Here is a 16,975-nt window from a genome sequence, read left to right as displayed (position 1 = left end):
AAATGTCAGCATTTAAGGTTAATTTTTTCCCATTTGAGTTCATTCATCTATTTGGTCAGTGAATGTTAATTGATTGCCAGATAAGGGCTATAAGCATTGTTCCAGTTTCTGGGAGTAAAAAACTAATGAGGGTCAGAATGGACGTGTTCGTGCTAGTTGTAGTCTTGTGTCAATAAAATAAATAAAGCACATATCATGTTTAGTGCTATAGTGAGAAGAAATGTCAGAATGAGTGCTTAAATTTGGGAGCAACTTTATCTTGGGTATTCAGAGAAGATCTCTCAGAGGAGATATCTTTTTGAGTTGAAACCTGAATAGAAATAAAGGATCCAGCTGTGCATTAGATTATTATTCAAGCAGCCTCATGTTTCATCTGTAAGTATTCAAATTTATTTCCCAAGCCCCTGACCCTTTCATCCAGATGAAGTCACTCAACTTACCAGTGAGAACAGATAGTTTTTCTCCTTGCAGTTTTTCCATTATTATTCTTTCACACACAGGGTTATGATTGCAACTCATTGTCTATTGGACAGACTTCATACTGCAGAGGGAACAATAAAATTATGACTTGGTGACAGATCTACTTTATTGCCAAGGTATGTTGTAGCTCTCCATTAATTTCATTGTTTCTCATCTCTGTCTGTCATTTTGCAGGAAGCAAAAAAACCTGATGCTTTCAATGACAAGCAGACACCATGAAAAGACACCAATTTGAAAACAAAAACAAAGCAGCTTCTCAAAGATCCTTCAGCTTCTGTAAGTTCAAACTGCAAAGATGTTTAAAGATTTGAGACTTGACACTCATTATCAAATGGATAATGGGAGACTATTAATAATGATTTCTCTTGTTTTTGAAATCTTCTAAAATCTGTGCCTCTGGTCACTTTTCTTATAGCATGCAGCTTAAGAACAGGACAGAATGTGTTCATAACTACACATCTCTGAATGAATAAGTGAAAAAGCTATGTGTGAAGAAAAACGTAGTTTTTGTTTATGATATTTGCATGGAACGTTTGAAGGACACAGGATTAAATAATTCCGTTGTGTTGGTTATTAAATAGCTCTAACAAGAAACATTTTTGGCTCCTACACAGTATACATTATACCCCCGATAATGAGCAACCTGATATGTCTTGTGATGTCCTAACCCAGAAGGAAAAAAGAAAAACTCACACTAAATAAAAAAAGGAATAATTAAGAGAAGAAAAATAGAAAAGAGAGAAGTTACACCCTGGCAAAGGGTGAAAGAAAAGACACATTTGAAAATCTATTATCTGAAGCATCTAAAAGAGCAATAAAATAATCAAAACCAAAAATGAAAAGAAATATGGGGTATTTGAAGTCTGCATAATCAAAACTGGAATTAAGATTCATTGAAAGTATATGAACAATGCTGAGAGAAACTCATATTTACAAATACTTATTGTGTTCCACATAATATGATAAGAACATCCAAATAGATACTTTTAAAATTCTTACAAACCTTTCAAAGATGAATTACAAATTTGTCTCAGAGAATTTAGGTGATTTCTTCAAGTACTCCTAGGAGGTAAGGGATAAAAGAAAAATATGAGAACATGCTCTTTACTGCTTTTTGTTGTTGTTGTTGTTGTTATACACTGTCTTCTTTCAGTGAAAAACCCCTCATGTCTAAGACATGTCTGGGACAACCCAGCTCCATTTGACCCTGTCACCATTGTATAGTCAGTCAAATACTAGGCTTCTTATACCAGACCTAGGGGCATCCAGGAGATCAGTGATGAATTCGACTGTATAATCAGTAATGCTGGGTCTCATATCTAGCAGATTCACCTAGAGGTCCTATCATATTCCAAGATCCTTTGGATAATTTCAGAGGAGTGGTAGCAGGGTAATGGTGGAAGAATAATTTAAGCTAAAGTAATATATTATCTGAGTAAATTATTCACTGAGAAACCAATCAGGGCTTAGAGTTATATATAATCTGACGAGCAAATTATTTTGAAGATTTACCTGGAGTTTCCATCATGGCTCAGCAGATTAAGAACCCAACACAGTGTCCTTGAGGATGTGAGTTTGATCCCTGGCCTGGCTCTGTGTGTTAAGTATCTGGCATTACTGCAAGCTTCAGCATAGGTCACAGATGCAGCTCTGGTTCAGTGTTGCTGTGGCTGTGGCATAGGCCAGCAGCAGTAGCTCCTATTTGACCCCTAGCTTGGGAACTTCCATATGCCACAGGTGCAGCCCTAAGAAGACCAAAAAAAAAAAAAAAAGCAATATTTTATAATAACTATATATGAAGTATACTTTGTAAAAATATCAAATTGCTCTGTTGTACATCAGCTATTAAATAATGTTCATTCAACTATACCTCAAGTATAAAATTGAAAAAAAATATAGTTATTTAGATTAAGACCATGTACGTGTGTGTATGGCAGTAGCAAGCTGTACTTGTAATTAGGCCTATGTATAAGCACGGAATCCCTATTTAATTCTATTTACTTAAAAAGAATCATCTTTTTCTTTAAATTCCTTTAAATTCCATTCTCATTTTATTAACTTCATGTAAATCTACTTTAACTTCTTTTATTTATAATATATTCCATTTAAATATTTTCACGTGGGAGAAGTCATTTGAGAAAGAAAATATAGCAATATCTAAAGATCTTTTGCAGATCGGAATAGGTGGCTGCCAATGATACATGATAAATAATAATATCTAATAACTACAATAAGTAGCTTGAAAAACATTGACATAACACTTTGAGGCATGATAGGAGTGAAAATAAACTCTTCATAATATAATAGTATTTCCTGGTATTGTACTGTACATAATTAGGACAAATTTTTGGCAGAAGCATTAAAACAAATTAATCATTTATTTTGGTTATGTAATCTGGTCATAGAGTTATATAGGCTTATATAACAGTGAATTGATTCATCATTCAATTTCCCAGGGAACCTCAACTTTATTTATTTATTTACTCAGCTTCCCAAAAAGGAATGATTTTTTTTTTTTTTTCCGTTTTCTGATTTTTAGGGCTGCACTCATGTCATACGGAGGTTCTCTGGCTAAGGGTCCAATCTGAACTATAGCTGCAGGTTGACACCACAGCCACAGCAACATCAGATCCAAGCTGTGTCTGTGACCTACACCACAGCTCAGAGCAACGCCGGATCCTTAACCCACTGAGTTGAGGACAGGGATCGAACCCACAACCTTATGGATCCTAGTCAAATTTGTTTCTGTTGCAGCCACTGCAGGAACTCCGGGAATGACTTTTTTTTTAAGTAGAGTCCCTGGAGCTCCCTTCTGGTGAAATGAGTTAAGGATCTGGCATTGTTACTGCAGAGGCCTGGCTGCTGCTGTGGTGCAGGTTTGGATCTCTGGCCCCAAGAATTTTCACATGCCTCAGACTGAACCAAAAAAAAAAAAAAAAGAGAGAGAGAGAGCGAGCTTCTGGGGTAAATACATTATGTTCTAAGTTTTAGAGACTTAAACATGTCTATATATTCTTGTGCTACCTGACCAAATTTAGTTTCTTACTCATACACGAACTCACCTGTAAGGTGAACTCCTGATTGGGATAGTGGAAGAAAATACTTGGAAAAAAGAAAAATACTGAAGTTTGTGGAATCCTGGTCATAGACTGATGGACATACCCATAGGTCTGCATTGAATTTGTGTGCTAATCTAAGCGAAGTTTCTACCTAACAGGGCTACAAACACACTGTTAATTTTACAACAAACTGTAAATGGTGATCAAATCGTGCGTTAAATAAAAGGAAATATTGAATACAGAAAGAGATATCTGGGATACATTCTCCTTTGGCTTTATATCAAAAGTCTAAATTATATTTATTTAATCTTCTAGAGCTGAGTAGTCAAAACTGGCTATAAAACTGATTGTCTAATTACCTTTGCAAATGTCCCTAGTTGAATGAAGAATAACAATTCCTACCAGATAAAAGTCAAGAATGTAAATTTTAATTCACCATCTCTATATTGCCCAAGAAAGGAGGGATGTAGTTACAAAATATTTTGTGGGATGATACACTGTAATTACTTGTGAAATTTCTGCTTTTTTTTTTTTTTTCTGTTCTACCTGGTAAATACATCATCTTGAGACTCAGGAAGGAGTGAAATAGTTCTCCCAATATTCTTCTCATTTTGTCACAAATCTTGAGGATAATATATCAATACTCCCTCAGAAATGTGCTGAGACATAAAACCTTGTAGAATCATGGAGAACAAACTTGTGGTTACCAAAGGAGACAGGGAGTGGGGAGAGGGACAATTTGGAGCATAGAGTTAACAGATTCAAACTGCTATACATAAAGTGGATAGAACCAAGGCTTGACCACATAGCACAGAAATTATACTCAGCATCTTGTAAAAAACTCTAATGGGAGTTCTCTTGTGGCACAGCAGGTTAAGGATCGGGCATTGTCACTGCAGTAGCTTGGGTCGCTGCTGTGGTGAGATTTAGGTCCTTAGCCTGGGAACTTTTACATGCTGTAGGTGTGGGTAAAAAGCAAACAAACAAACAAAAAACCTTATAATGGAATATGATTGGCAAAGAGAAGGAATCTCTACAATGTATACCGGAAAGTAACACAATATTGTAAGTCAACTGTACTTCAATTAAAAAAAAAAAAGAAATCATGTAGAATCATTAAACATTTTTAGTCTCAGAGAGAATGTATGTCAAGCTATTATCACAAATCCTGTACTTCATACATGCTAGTTTTCTTTCCTGTCTTTTAATTACAAATAAACCCCTTTAAATACAAACATTCATTTTTGTGTAGCCAGTGCATTACTTCAAGGACGTAAGTTCTATGAACAAATGATTTTTTCCCTTTTGTTTCATTTTTATTCCCAATACCTAGAACAGAGACATACATTAGGTATTTAATAAATATTTTTGTGACTCAATGAATAATAAAAATTGCTACAGTATGCTGAACACTTACTATGTGGCAAAAGCAGTCCAAATATTTTACGTAATAGTGTTTGCTTCTTACAGCTATCCTAGGAAGGTAGGCATCATTCTTATTTATATAGTAGTTCTGCAAACTACTGCTCGGAGAAGATAAATAACTTGTCCAAAGTCGCATGGACAAGTTTGGAAATTCTAAAGGCAGATTTTAAACCTAAGTCTTTTTGACTACTGAACAATATTATATGGCCTTAATGTTTTATGTGTTTTTTTTAACATTCATTCCTCCATACATACCCATATTCAGCACTGCTGTATAAGATGCACAGTAATTGTTTATAAAATTGCATTTATTTTACACAAGTGTATTTTTATTAAAAGTTTTGAGATTTTGTAGATTATCCTAGAACAGTGCTTTTCAACAGAATAGGTATTTTTAAAAATACATTTGCTCAATGAATGAATATAAAAAAAAGGTACTTAAAAAGTTTTGTGTCATTTTCATGGCATTCTTGTTCTTCTCTAGCATTGGCTGTCCGTTCCCTTCTTTCAGTGATTAGTTGTACCAGTTAGGCTGCATTTCGTTGCAAGGAACATAATGCCCAAATACTAATGACTTAATTAATGAAAACAGAGGCTCTGTATAAGCTCTCAAGGACATATTCAAATATCTGCAGTATTTGGTCTCTTCCACTGTTAATGTATTAGCAAGTATTGCTGTTTATAAGCTTGTCATTACAAGGTTAGAATATGACTGAGGAAGCTTCACCCATCTTCAAACTTACTGAACTATATTGAATACAGGAAGAACGGCAGAATTTTTTCTGACTTCTTTAATATCCAGGTTTAAAAATCCCTCCCAGAAGTTTTCATTTCCTGCTGATGCCAAAGAGTTACCTTTGCATCAATTGACTAAAAGTGGACTCATTAAGTACTCTAAACCATACAGCAGCGAAGGGGATTGAAGTCACTATTCGAGTTAAGAACAATTACCGTTTATCTTCTGTGACTGGTGGAAGAGACTATTTTCCCTGAATATTTTTTCCTGCCAGAAAAAAAAAGTGGGGTATAAAGGATAAATGGCTTTTGGTGGTCAGTCATCACTGCCCATTTCATTCAAAGTCAACTTGCGCGTGAACATTCCCATCTTTTTTTTTTTTTTTTTAACAAAAGATGTCCTTGTGTTAAGCTCACTCAGGTAGTACCTGTTTTCAATTCCTTTCAAGAAATGGCATGTTATAGGAGAGCTACAGGCTAAAACTATGCTGCACTAAAACATTTTACTCATCTTCTCTTAATTTATAGAAACCATTATAAGTTATAGATAAGGCATCTAGATTGAATGAAATGACAAAATATAACATGAAGACAAGTAGATACTCACTAATCTGCATGTGGTGGAAGCTTTTTCTATAACATTATACTTAATCTACAATATACTTGAAAGTATTATTATGTAAAATTTCCGCCTGAGATGCTTTAGAAAGTTTAGCCAGGTAAAGATCACTCAGCTGTTCGTGTTCACTAGTTATTCACTTCCTTGCTGACTGATTCTATAGCACATACATCCTCTGCTCTCCCTCTCCACCTGCATAGGGAACAAAAATCATTCACGTTGCTAAACACAAAGGACAGCTACACTGGAGTCCCCCTTTATCTGCAAATTGTGTAATTGCACTTGCTTCTGAAATAGTTATGAGAGAAAAATGTTTATCCATGGTGCCATTAAAGGCTTCCAAGTAGTCCCAACTTGTGCCAAGGGCAGAGATGGGGTGTGGTGAAAGAATGTGGAATATTAACCATTTCCATCAACATAACATTGAGGTGACTAAGTGTTGGCTACACAAAACAATTTTATTTCCACAGCCAGACTCGTTGGCAGCATCTTCCCAACACAGTTTCTTGTCACAGCAGTTTCTCAGAGTGTCCAAATGTGCTTACTTTTCCTTAGGTTTGTATACAATCTTTCTCCTAGTTTGTTCTTCACTCACCTTTATTTTCTCTGAAGGAGACAAGGAGGGGTTATTCAAGAGGCAGGACCCAAGCTAAACTAGGGGTAGAATCAGTGCTGTAGCCGCCGGCCTATGCCAGAGCCACAGCAACGCAGGATCTGAGCCGCATCTGCAACCTACACCACAGCTCACAGCAACGCTGAATCCTTAACCCACTGAGCAAGGCCAGGGGCCGAACCCGCAACCTCATCGTTCCTAGTTGGATTGGTTAACCACTGAGCCACGACGGGAACGCCCAATCAGGCCATTTCCTTTAACCAAAAGATCATACAACAACCATATCCTAAGTGTAATACTTATTAAAAAGCGTTTGGAATTTCCTCTGACTTAGGCAGCACATTTGCTGATTCACTATTATAAATCTCTTCAACTGAATGTATATAGAAGGCAAGGAGGGGCAATGAATGCACATATAAACAAGGTGCGATTAATCATTCTCACACAAGAAAGATTTTTAGAATTCTTCTTATCTGACTTACCCTATTCTGAATTCCCCTTAGCTCAGAAGAAGAAGAAAAAAAAAAAAATGGGTCAATGGACAAAACACATCTTTGAAACTGACTCAAAAATGCCACTCTCTTTTTCTTTCTTTTTTTTTTTTAACAGAGGTCAATTTGTAAATGTATACTGATGACTGAAAGTGATGTTGAAAGTGTTATCATGTTTCCCTGCCATAAAGCTTGTTGTATTAATGAATATGTACAGCTTCAAAATAAAGTACAAATCCTTGAAAAAGATACAAAAGATATACACACGAAGACACAAAAATCTCTTGGTGATCTGGATTTTGCCTCATATACTCTCAAGGTAGGCACCATGTGTTTTAACCACTCCAAACTAATCCCCTGAAAAGGAGCAAGATTTGTACAGTCCAAAGCTTCTCTATGTACCCTTCCCAAGCCACACTTTTCTACGACTAACTGTATTGAAGACTCTGCTCAAAGATAATCCCAGCCAGAAAATCTTTCTCATTGCCTTTCAGTAAGGAATGGACATACCACATTTACACCTGGCAGCACCCAAATATGACTTTATCTTCCATTATTGTGTTTTTGTTTGTTTGTTTATTTTAGCATTTTTGAGCTTATCTTCCTTACCAGATGGTCATCAGCCAACTAGAGACAAATGATTCAGAATCAGAAGGTGGCAGACTTACATGATGGAAGGATCTTGGTTCCATGAATGAGTGGATGGAAGGATTCTGCATCCTTTAATCCACTCATTAATGACCCAGTGAAACAGAGCCCACAGATTTGAACCATGATATGATAAAAAAACAAATATTCATTGTGTTAAGGTATTAAAACTTGAAGGTGTTTCAGAAATTAAAATAATATAATCATTAGAAGATTTTGGGGATACTGCAACAAAAAAGGCAAGTAAATTTTATATTAGACAGGAAATAATATTTTTTGCACTTCAACCTTACATTACTTTCTTTGATCATTTATTGTCACTTGAATTTTTTAATCTCAGGCACATTTGTTACACCAATGCCCTACCTGTACATGAAGAGTTTGGCATATTGAACAGAACCAGGAAATCTATTCAGCGGCACTGATCAAATATTCTGTTTTAATAGTCTTTGACCTAACATAAACTTTCAAGTGGGACAGGGAGGAAGAAAAAGTGGCTTGTCGATCATTATTTAACGATACTGTCAGCTCTTTGCTACCCTGGGGTAGAGGACTCATTAGATCAAAGGAAGAAGACCAAATATAATATTCTTGCTTCATGCCTGTAAAATATTTGCACAAGAGCCACATTGTGTTTCAATAGGTTACTATTCATCTAATTTTCTGTTTACATGTTCTTCATATGGCTTCCCTGTAGTATGCAAGGGGTGGGGCTATAGACAAATTTATTTTCTAAACTCTCAGCATCCTAACTGCATGTGTTCCCTCCCTTCAGATACCTCTCTTCCTTTCCTTAAAGGCATTCATGTTCACCTGAGTTCAGCTCCTTCATTTACAAAAAAGATCTGATTGATTACTAATAGCTTAACACTCTCTCTATAGTTTTATCTTCATCCTGGAGCAGTAGAATATATCCCTTTATAAAAGGAACTGTCTGCTCCAACATCTCATTACCTACTCATCTCATCTTTTTCACAATGGATCACTTGGAGAGATGCTATTTGTTAGGCCTGTGTCGCTGAAACAAACTGCGTAATAGTAATAAACACTGGGAATTACTGTGTTCACCAATAACATTTCAACACCATATGGGAGTGGGAAGGAATTTGGGTGGGTCACCCAATCATTCCAGGGCCCCACAAATAATATCCCAGAGACTTGCTGACTCAGTCTACACATCACATTGCTCTATTTCAGACTAGAATGCAAGCTCTTCTAGAAACATATTTTGAGACACTACTGGGCTAAAGCAACCTGTATCCAAAGTAGGCATTAAAATATGTTTTAAAAGTCCAGACTGCTAAAAGCAGAACTTGTTGCTAAGGGAAACAGCAAAAAGGTATTTAGAGAGGTCATACATACTTACATGTACACGTACATACATACATAAGAGAGAGGGAGAGAGGGAGGGGAAGGAAGGAAGGAAGAGAGGGAGGAAAGAAGGGGGGAGAGAGGGAAGGAAGGAAGAAAGGAAGGAAGGAAAGAAATGATGGAGGGAGGATCTTTGCATTTAAGTGAAGCACATCAAGTTAGATAATTAGAAGTTGCTTAATCTAAACACTTAGAATTGACTTTGACCTTATTTTCCTCACAGACCAATTCTAATCTACCCATAATCCTGGGAGACTTGCCTTTAGAATATTTCTGAATATAGCCACTTACTACCTCTACCATTTTTCCCTAAACTAAGCCATGGCTGCAGCTCCCCCTCTATTGTCACAATAATCCCTAAACTAGTTTCCCTACTCCTACCCTAGCCCCATGCACTCTATTTCAAAGTAGCAGCCAGACTGCTTATTAAAATGTAAGTTAAATCATATAATTGCTCTGTGCAAAACTCTCCAATGACCCCTGTATTAATTTCCTATGGCTACTATAACAAATTATCACAAACAATGCAAATTTATCTTATGGGTCCAGAGATTGGCTGTGGCAGTCTTTGAGGGCCATTACCCTAATGATGATATTTTTCTATCTCAGATTTTAAAAAATGAAATATTTACTGTACTTTAATGGATTTGAATCTACAAGAGTCCTGGGCTATATATGATTTGAAATATGGCAGAATAGACATTGGAAAATGAAAATATTCAGTATTCAATGCATGGTGCTAGACAAAGTATGAAATTAGCACCTATCTCATGTCAGACACTTTTAGAAGTTATATAGATTATTTTTATTTTATTTTATTATGATTATTATTATTTGTTTCCTTTTTATGGAAGTTCCCTGGCTATGGATCAAATTGGAACTGCAACTGCTGGCCAACACCACAGCCAGAGAAATACCTGAGCTGCATCTGCAAGCTATACCATAGCTTGTGGCAACACTGGATCCTTAACCCACTGAGTGAGGCCAGGGATCATACCCACATCTCATGGATACTAGTTCAGGTTCTTATCTTAACCCATCAAACCACAAAAGGAACTTCTAGATCCTTTATATAACTTCAGGAGAAGAAAAGTTTTTTGGTTTTTTTGTTTGTTTTGGGGGGGGGTTTAGACATGAGTAATAACTGTAATATGAAAGAATACACAACACGACCATTTTAAATTAAGTTGTGTTTCTTAAAAAAGTGCACAAAAGAAAATGAAGACAAACCACAAGTTAGGAAAAGATACTTGCAACACATATTACTGATAAAGCATTAGTATTTAGAATAAATAGAAATATCTATAAATCAATAGGAAAAATGAGAAAAAGGTATGAACAGACATCTCAGAGAAAAACCTTCTGCATGGTGACATTTCTCATAGATTCATAGATTCCAGGTTTACCATAAACTGTTCCATACAGAGGAAATGCAATCTGTTAAAATAATTCCATATATAAAGACTCTCTTGGCAAACACTGTTGGTGTGTTTTCCAGAAGGTCTGTCATTATTATATGTACTAATGGCACATTCTTCCTTTCCTTGAGTAGAAGAACCATAAATCACAAAACTCTTTTTAACAATTTCCTTCCCAATCCACCCTCTGACTTTGGTCAATTTCTACTTGCCACATATCTTTTCATTGCTCAACAACATATTATACAAAAGATAAAAGTCCCCTAACACCCTAACAATAAGCAGAATTTGAAGCATTCAATTAGGATTAAGGATTCCTTTTTATAAAATATATTAAGTAGAACCATATTTTTTCACAAAGTTTTTTTTTTTTTTTGTCTTTGTGTCTTTTTAGGGCCGCACCCATGGCATATGGAAGTTCCCAGGCTAGGGGTCTAATCAGAGCTGCAGCCACGAGCCTAACTAGAGCCACAGCAATGCCAGATCCGAGCCACATCTGCAACCTACACCACAGCTCACTGCAACGCCGGATCCTTAACCCACTCAGTGAGGCCAGAGATGGAACCCACAACCTCATGGTTCCTAGTCAGATTCGTTTCTGCTGTGCCAGGACGAGAACTCCACAAAGTTTCTTTTATTATTCTCCTACTAGATAAGTTACATTTCCCCCCATTATCTGCATATACATGAATTTTTCTTTTAATACTCAAATCCTTTTGTATGTGTTAATGGAGGCGCTTTTTTGTGTCATTTTTTCTAAGGCCACACTCCTTATTTCGTGTATTTGGTTTTCATAGATATTGTATTAATTGGGAGGGGGGAGATCAGATTCTCACAATCGTTTCTAACCTGAAGGTGTAAACAAAGGGTGTATGCCCTTTGTTGCATACTTAATTGTGGCGGAGAGATTAAAGTAATGCTTATAATACCATATATCAATTAAAATGACAGTAAAACTCTCTATTTCTTCCCAACTAGAAAGTCTTTCCCCATAGCCCACACTTTCTTAGTGACTGGGCCATGATTAGAGAATCTTTTGCATATGAAATTTTGTATTCACCGATAAATGTTTTACAGACACCAGCTTCATGATCTTAAGCAGCAAAACCTCTTTGCCCCCTAGAGAAATGACAAGGTATTGCTTCCCACCCTCCACCACCCCTTGTGGAATTCCAAGCAAGTGCACCATAAAGAAAGCAATTCCCATTTTTATCCATAGCATTGGGTCATTAGAGAACAGTGACAGAGCTAGAACACTCAGTGATCCTGCCACAACGTAGGCTTCTTTCCCTGCATACCATAGCCTTGATTTTTAGTGCTGGAGGTGGCTACAGACCTCTAAAGACATCTGATTCCTTAGTGATTAGAATATCTAATAGTCCTCCCTGTGTGAGATTACAGGCTTTCTCCCAGGTCATTGATGGCTATGATTTCATTAAAGTCATTATTTGATTAGCCCTTGAACTTATAGCCTGCAAGTTGCAACTGAAAGATAGCTGAAGTCATCCAGGTGCCAGTTGAGCAACCACATTTTTTTCCTCCCTAGAATCCAAATAAAGTTTTTATGTACAGTTTGGACGTCAGCAGGACCCTGGTTTCCTTTATCCAGAAAGAACATGTATGAAGTTTTCTCCCAGCATCAACCATTATTCAGCACTCTATTGGAGAGGTAGAATTATGGGTCCAGTTGTCTTACTCTGTGGTGCTCTCCTGGACCAAGTGTGGCTGCATTCCTTACCGGGACCTCGATCCATCTATGAGCACTCCTGTTTACTATGATCTCTTCCACTGTCAATCTGTTTCTGGTTTTGGACCTAAACCACCCTTCAGGCTGACAATAACAGCAGGCCTGCTAAAACTTCTCAGCTTCCTCCTTAGGCTGATGTTCTAGAAATTTACAAGGCTGAGTGGGCTGCCTGTGACACAGCCTTCAGTAAATCCTGTAATGATCATTTTTGCTCAGAGTCCCATTTCAATTAAAGCTTCTTTTTTGGAGATTATGAAGAGGAGCCATAGGATTCTTTAATTAGAAATATAATTTTGCCAGAAACTCACATAGCCCTCTCCATCTCAGAGCTTCTTGTTTAAGAGCAGGGTCTGTGAGAGATTTTTGTAACTTTTTTTTTTTTTTTTTTGCAGTGATGAGAAATGTTTTTGGGTTGTTCCAGCTCTTGTAAATCCCAGAAATTTTGTAAATGGGCTTGCTCTAAAACTTTACCCTGATGTATCAATCATTCTCTATTAGCCCTCTTGGTAACTGTAGACTTTAAATCCTTCTAAGGAGAAGAAAATCATGATTGCATCAATATGGAGCATAAACTTGCACTTAAAGAGTAGCAAGTCCAAGTCCCACTTCTCTAGATAATCTCCTTGGCAAATAACATAGTACTGTGGCAAAGTGGTATATACATACTATATTCTGTTACATAAGAATGTACACTATGTCTGGCTGGACCCCAAAATTCAAATTGAAAAATGGCATTAGCTAGCCTACCAGTCCTCCTTGGTCTATTGTTTTCTGTATATTCTCTAGCACATCAGATGCAGATAAAACATGGGGAGGAACAACCTAAATTAATCTTAGATCATTCATTATTGACTCCATGAATCATCAGCCTCATGCATTGGCTGGAGAGAACTTTAAATAAGGAGGTAGTGGGATTCAAAACTCCACCATTTTCTTAACCAGAGTACTGACCTAATCTCCTCTCAAGGGCTCCAACTACTAATAACCACCACATTGGGCATTAGGATTTCAACATTCAGACCATAGCACAAGCCTTTTATCTCATAAAACTTTCTTGTTATTCCCAGATGATGTCATTATTTAAGGAATATTTTCCAAGGAACCACGTCTCATAGATTCAAATTATATATTTATTTCCCATAAGCAAAGCTAGACAGAGCAAGGGAATCTTGTTAAACCATCCTCTAGGACAGGATACTCCAGGGAGTACTACCATTAAGTACCTTTGCCAGCAGTTCTGTCCCTAATCTATTTACAAGGCTACTGGGTGGGTCACTTGCTATGTAATCATTTCCTTCCAAAGGAGTCTTCAACGCCATGCATCTAGTGGGAGTCAGTGCCTGAAAATATGATTCCTCTTTTACTCAAACAGCACAGAAATAACTTAACAAATGGTGCCTAAAATGTTGAATGAGGTATAATTAGTGGGACCTAGTCTATTTCAAACCACTTGCTGACCAAGAGTTGCCTGTGTCCATTACTTCTTGCAATTATTATACATCTAGTGTCTATAGAGAAATGTGAACTATTTGACTCCAAGTGAGACTGTCTCCTATGGCAAGCAAGCTGAGATCATTTCAGAGGCCATGAATAATAAGACACCTGGGCAGCCAGTGAAAACAGGTGATGGTGAGGTCAAAGCAGACTTAGTTTCACTTGTTCTTAAGGACATTTGCCTAACTGCATCACTAAAGATTTCTAGATGCTCCAAGAGCAATGGCCCCAACTTTCATGATTCTTTAGGGAATGGAGGTGGTTTGTAGGCATAAATATAACAGAAGGTTGGGTTAGCGATAAAGCTCCAGATGAAATAAATAGGACTCTGTACAAAGCCCAGCTAAATCACCTGATGAATTCTCCTTTTAGACCCAGTGGTTTGAAATATTCAGACTGGATATTTAACTATATCTTACTTGATTATTAAATCAGATCTTATTGCTCTGTAAAATATATTATGTTTAGAGATAGTCATAGAATGATTTAGAAGCATACTCTACAATGAGATCAGAGTGTTTTATCACATCTGTAAAATTTCAGACTAATGTTTCCACATCAGCATTGTAATTATTTTCATTGCATTATAGTTTTGAAATTTCTCTTTCATGCCTTGTCAAGACACAAACTTAATATTGACTAAGAAAGGGAGGGGTTTAATTGGGAAATGATATTTTTATGCTTTATAGTGACATCATAAAGTAAATACATACAAATGAAACCAGTCTACGGGATTATATTCTATTTCAGACTTTTAAGTTTCACTTACTTTCCTCTCTTCATACTGATTCTCTGGAGGATTAAATGACTTTTTGACAAGTGAATGCCTAAATCATTTAGAATTATTGGTGGTTAGTAGAGAACATTTAACATTTTTAGGGAGTTCTCATAGTGGCTCAGTGGTTAACAAACCTTACTAGTAACCATGAGGTTGCGGGTTCAATCCCTGGCCTTGCTCAGTGGGTTAAGGATCCAGTGTTGCCGTGAGCTGTGGTGTAGTTTGCAGACACGGCTCGGATCCCAAGCTGTGAGCTGTGGTCTAGGCCAGCAGCTGTAGCTGTGATTGGACCCCTAGCTTGGGAACCTCCATATGCTGTACGTGCGGCCCTAAAAAGACAAAAAAAAAAAATTAAAAAAAAAACATTTTTATAAAAGTATATTTATCTTGGATTTAAATTGTATTTTTAAAATATACATTTAGTGAGGACCGTCTGCACAATTCATTCCTTCATCTTCAGAACAGTGGTTGGAACATAGTGTCTAAAAAATTGTTCTGTATAAATAAATAACACGATAGAATTAGGAAGATATACTCATAAGACATTAGAATTAGGAAGATATACTCATAAGACATTAGGGAATATTCATAAAATATATGCTTAATTTAAAAAAATATGCCAAGATAGATTGAATAGTCACAGTGTAATAAAAATTGTGTAGTGTTTATTCAGTGATATTATTTATTGCTCTCTGTATGAATTACATTAGCAGGCAGGGTAGTACAATGTCCCAGGGTGATGGATTGAATTTTTTTTTTTTTTTTTAGCTGTTTGATCTATTAGTGTCAGAGTTGGGCGGTTTCCATGCAAACACATTTGGCCTTATACACTAACCCAATATTCCAGTCAGCTGTAAAGACCTACAACCAGATAGAGACAAATGGCTGCCTTTCTTTTGAAACTCCACGAAAAAGAGATCATTGGTCCTGATTAAAACAGCATTATTCAAACCATGCATAGAGGTGTGACATAGAAAAAATTTCAGAGGCCATCTAACCTAATGCCCTTGTTTTTCAGATGAAACAGATGCCCAAATATAGCTGACTGATTTTGAAAATGACAAAATCTCTGCATGAAAGAACTGAGAGAAAAATAAACTGACCTAAAAAAAGTCACCATCTTAGACCTCAGGGATTTTTTTATCATGAAAATTTTTTATTCATTTCAATGCTACATTCTTCAAAAACATAGCCTTTAAATGAAATTCTGTTTTAGAAAATCATTTATCATTCCTATCCCCCTAATTTACATATACACACTAGTGTATAAAATAGATAATGAGCAAGAACCTATTGTATAGCGCAGGGAAATCTACTCAGTAGTTTGTAATAACTTATATGGAAAAAATGGATAGATGCATGTGTATAACTGATTCACTTTGCTGTACACCTGAAATTAATGCAACATTTTAAGTCAATTATACTCCACCAAATTTTTTTTTTTAAAGAAATTATTTGTAAAACACTGCACAGGAGTTCCCTGGTAGACTAGTGGTTAAGGATCCAGTGTTGTAACTGCTATGGCTTGATTACTGGTGTGGCATGAATTTCCCCCCTGGCCAGGGAATGTCCACATGCTGCAGGTGTAAACAAAAACCAAAACCAAACAAACTCAGTGCAATTTCAAGTAATTGAATTATTTGGATTGATAATAGTAAGTAAAATAGGTATGATTTCCTAATAGTGATAGATCCAAGTGCATCCAAAAACATTTTTGCTGCTACTTAGAACAAAGTGGCTTTTTTTTTTTTTTCATAGCTGCACCTGCAGCATATGGAAGTTCTCATGCTAGGGATCAAACTGGAGCTGCAGCTGAGACCTGCACCACAGCCACATCAATGCTAGATCTCAGTCACATCTGTAACCTATGCTGCTGCTTGCAGCAACACCGGATGCTTAACCTAACAACGAGGCCAGGGATCAAACCCACATCCTCACGGAGACTATGTCAGGTCCTTAACCCACTGAGCCACAACAGGAACTCCCAAACTGGCTTATTAATTTATTTACTTACCAAATTACTTATTTTTACTTTGTTTATTATGGGGATTTTTCTTGGTGAACAATCTCTAAGAAGGAATTTAAAAATGAATCTTT

Source organism: Phacochoerus africanus, chromosome 4, assembly GCF_016906955.1.
Source record: "Phacochoerus africanus isolate WHEZ1 chromosome 4, ROS_Pafr_v1, whole genome shotgun sequence".
Lineage (NCBI taxonomy): Eukaryota > Metazoa > Chordata > Mammalia > Artiodactyla > Suidae > Phacochoerus > Phacochoerus africanus.
The sequence above is the reverse complement of the archived record's forward strand: the minus strand, read 5'-3'. Positions refer to the sequence as shown.